We start from the raw sequence: 4,531 nt of genomic DNA on the forward strand, positions 1-4,531 counted from the left end.
ATCTTTCATCTGCACATCCCCAGTTCCTGGCGCAGCACCTAGTGGCTAACCCTGTAAGGCGATAATTATCCAATGAATGAGAGAACTTGGAGCTGTGAAGAATCAGAATGCTCCTGCTTCTCTGCTGTCTTTTTCTTCCCTTCATCTAGTCTACCTTCCTCATTACTTTCTGCCTTCCCCTCTCTTTCCTAAGCCTTGCAAATAGGCGTTCATTCAGCAAAGGCTGACTGTGTATCAGCTACAGGCTGGGCCCTGTGCTGGTGCTGGGACCTCCAAGATGAATCAGGCCAGAATCCCCTCCTGCAGGAGTTCCCAGTCTCCTTGGGGAGATGGATGAGAAATATATAATTATAATACAATATTATTTCTATTGTACTATGAGCAACAAGGCTGTGCCAACTTAGAGGAGGGTGGAGGCGTGACTGGTGACTGCTTTTGCCTGGGGTTCAGAGAAAGCTTTTGCAAAGAAGGTGACATATTCAAATGAGGAACAAATTTGGAAGATTAGGCAGAGAGAACAGCAAGGACACAGCTCCAAGGTGTGTCGTAGGAATGGGAATTACCACTGTGAGGCAGGGTAGAGGTCGGGGTAGGAAAGAAGAGGAGGGAAGTTTGAGAAGCTGGCAGGAGTCCGCAGCCTGGCTGGGAGGTTCAGTGTGATGTGCCAAGGGGTCTGGATTTTGTCTTAGAGGTAATGGGAGTAGTAACAAATTGCCTTTAGTGGGGAATCACTCAGTGTTTTAGAGATGTAACTCTGCGAAGTGGTGGATTTGAGTAGGAAAAAAAACAAAACAACTCAGAGTCTGGTTTGGGTTCCTGTCATAGAAGTCCCTTCTCTCCCTGCCCCCCTCCCCTCTCTTCCGGTATCCCCGCCTTCTTTCTTTCCTTGCCTTTCTTTTTTCCATTTCCCCCCCCCGTTCCAGTCCCTCCAGCAGGAACTCAAATGATCCTCCAAAGAACAGTTGAACCATAAATCTTTGAAATTTGCTAACAGTCCATAAAGGATACTAGTCTCAAGCTCGTGTGGTTGCTTTGATTGGATTTTCTCTGGCCTTCTCAGGGCGACTGAAGAGAGGGCCGCAGGGAAGGGTCTTCGGGAGGAAGAATTTAGGTTAGAGAACAGGAAAGCACCTGAAGAGACATCCTGGGCCTGCTTTTTCCCAAGGGCTGTGCAGCTGTGAGGCCACTGCGGGGACCCCTCTCCCGTGCCCCCAGCTCTGGGTCCCTGACGCACGTGGGCTAAAGACAGCACCCATACCCCATCCCTGCAGGTGTCTGTCTGCGCTGGGTGCTCTCCCTTCCTCCTGACCCGGAACATCAGGGCTCTGCTCTCCCATCCACCTGTCACAGGAGCAGGGGTTTACTCCCCACCTGACAGTGAGGCACGAGGACCCTGCCCTCCCTACCCACCCCTCAGCAGGGTACCCACTGCAGCTACTTCCAGGAGGAGTGAGGGACGACACGCCCACAGGCCCACGAATAAAGAGGGAATTCGAGTCAAAGCCTGGGCCAAGCTCTCCCCGCCTCCCTCCCCAGAAACAATCGGCCTGGGCTTCCCGCTCCCTCAGGCCCAGCAGTGGCTGTAGTTGGCTATAAATTCCCTTCTTTTATTTGCCTTCGTTTGCATATCAACCCGCCTCTCTCACTAAATTGCCAGCCGGGGAGGTCAGGGGCCATACCGTATTCATCTTGGTACCACCCTTCCCCTTCAAGTTCATAGCACAGTGTTTGGCACTTGGCAGCTCTTACGGGCTGAGTTGCGTGCTCCCCAAATTCATCTGTAGAGGTGCTAACTCAGCACCTCAGAATGTGACTGAATTTGGAGATAGGGTCTTTGCAGAGTTAATCAGGTTAAAAGGAGGACACCAAATATACTTCAGAATGGCATGTGAAGACGAAAGCAGGCATGGGGTGAGGCGTCTATAAGCCAAGGAGCACCAAAGATAGCCAACAGATCCCTGAAGCTAGGAGACGGCATGGAGACCCCTCTCCCCGCCTCCAGAAGAAACCAACCTGCCAGCAGCTTGATTTTGGACATCTAACCTGGAGAGCTGCCAGACAATAAATGGCTGCTGTTTAGGCCACCCAGTTTCTGGAACTTTGTTATAGTAGCCCTAGAAAACTAATCCAGTAGCCATTTATGTCTAATAAATGATTGATCAGAGGATTCTAGAAACTAGAAGCTAATGTTCTTCTTCTTTTTTTTTTTTCAGCCTCTAAGTTTTTATTAACATGAGTTTCCAAAACCAAGCATCCATATTAGTGTGGGGAGTGAGGGTGGGAGGAGGGGGAAGGGCAAGAAGAAGGAATTCTGCTCTATTGGTAATAAAGCTCCAGGTTCATCCCATCGTGGATTTCATAGTCCCCCAGAGATATATGGTCCTTAAAAATCGTGTACCACTTCTTCAATACGATCTTGTTCCAACGGGTGCCAGTTTGGGCTGCGATCAGCTTCTTAAGGTCCCCGATGGTGTCATCCGTATTGCACTTAACGCGCACCTTCTTCCCCAGACGGTCGTTGCAAACAACCTCGATCATCCTGGCTGGAGCAACACAAAGCGGGGACTGGGAGGCAACTGAATCGAGACTTCAGGGGTTCCCTCAAATCGCCTGGAAGCAGCAGACGCCACAACCTCCTCGCACGACTCTAATGGTCTTCTTAAGGGAAGCTTGCCACTTGCCATCTGGGTTATTGTTAATGCAAATGGATATTGTAAAACATGAGACAAGACTCTGCAGTATCTGGTCTTTCCTCCTAATCCAGTTTAATGGTTTACATTGGTTTTGCAGGTGGACAACCATGAGCCAGCTGTCTGGAAAGAAGGGAGGGAAGAAGAAAATTCAGAAGGTTGGAGGGGGGTTGTTTCGTTGGCTTGAGGAATTTTAAGTGGTGACTAGATCAGGACAAGTCTGAGAAAGAATTCTATGAGCCCAAGAAGTACCAACTGAGGTTCTTCCCTAAGGTTCTATAAACTGTACTTTCCCATTTCCTGTCAGGCTGTTGGCCTCATTTTTACTAAGTAGAAAACAGATTCCTAATAGTAACGCATAGTCATATCAAAGGAATCATTAGATTCTTATATATGTTACATATTCGAAGAGAGTTTTTGTGGTTCTATTCAGTTATTTCCAGTGCTAACATTTTTTTCATAAAACTATCGTGAACAAAATTCTACGCAATGTCATGAGCTTTATCCTTTGCTACTACAAATGCCTTCCCAACATACTGTGGAGAGCATCAGCCGTCTCCCTGTCTTTATGGAGGTTCTTTCAGTGAGTGGGTGATTTCTTGAAAGAGATCCGCAAATCAAACACACACACACACACACACACACAAATAGGTAGTTCTTTTGCTACCTGAGCCATGATTCTTTTTGGAGGTTGCCTTTTGTTTCTCCAAATCTCCCTCCTCTCACAATCTGCCTCTTGCAAAGAACCGGTCAAGTCTCTTGCACACACTATAGTCACAACCTTGTTTTCCTGCTTTTCCTCCCTGAGCTCCACCTACCCCAGCAGCCAGCTCCCTGGGACCCCCATCTCCCCATCTCCATTACATCCTCAGCTGGAAATTCTGCTCTTCTCCACACTCCCCCAGCTTCCCCGGCGCTGGGGCTCCCTCCCCCTGAGCTGTTGATTCCTCGCAGCTCTTCAAATCCCACCTTAAAAGCTTCCCCTGGGTTTTATCTTGCCTTAGGCTCTCATTGCAAAATGTTTTGGGACACATTGTATTAAGTGTGTTATTGGCACTAATGGTACAGGCGAATCAAGTGCATTAAATCTTCATGAATTCAGGTAATTTGTCTGGAAAATGGCATTCTCCATTTCCCTCTAGGATTTTGAATTTGTGTGTGTGTTTCCTATTTTCCCCCCTTGGTGCTGTTTTGAACAAACAACAAAAATTACATAAACCGCCGAATATCCTTTTCTTCCATTTTCCCCACTGCACCTTCTCATTGCGTGAACTGGCACTGCCTCTCATCTGAGGGTGTGTTTACTTCTGGGGCACACTGTATAATTTAACTTTCTGCAATATAAAGTAAGTCAGTGGCGATCTTTTCCCTTGTTCTGACAATGTCCAAAGTTGTCTCTCACTGTTTTTATTTAAAGGAACTAGACACAAACCTGGCTGCCTTAACCATGGCCTCTGCAAGGGCTACAGCTGAGAAAATCCGCTGTCAGGAAGAAGTGAATAGAACTAACAAGACTATTGAGCTGGCCAACAGATTAGTGAAAGGTCTGGAGGTGAGGTCCTACAGGGCAGACTAATGAAGCAGGCTACAGAAAGCACTTCTTTGTTATACACTACTGATCTGGCAATAACAGCAGCACTTAGCAAAGAGCCTGATGAGCTGAAAAAATTATGTCATTATCATTCATTTTTTTCATAATAGAAACATGTTTTTGACCTTTACATTTTCTTACATTTTACCACGCTGTGGCCTGGATTAACTGTAAGGTTACCTAGTGACTAGCGTATTCATGGAGCCCGACAGGAAAGGAAACAGTCACTCTTGCTTGAGTATTGACAAAT

The 4,531-nt window shown here is 47.1% G+C and overlaps 1 pseudogene; it reads right to left on the reverse strand.

Annotated features, from left to right (window-relative positions):
* Positions 1–2,296: 2,296 nt before the first annotated feature.
* Positions 2,297–2,642, reverse strand: LOC109576382 (ubiquitin-like protein 5 pseudogene; annotated as a pseudogene).
* Between the last annotated feature and the right edge of the window lie 1,889 nt (positions 2,643–4,531).

The sequence above is a fragment of the Bos indicus genome, chromosome 2 (assembly GCF_029378745.1).
Source record: "Bos indicus isolate NIAB-ARS_2022 breed Sahiwal x Tharparkar chromosome 2, NIAB-ARS_B.indTharparkar_mat_pri_1.0, whole genome shotgun sequence".
Lineage (NCBI taxonomy): Eukaryota > Metazoa > Chordata > Mammalia > Artiodactyla > Bovidae > Bos > Bos indicus.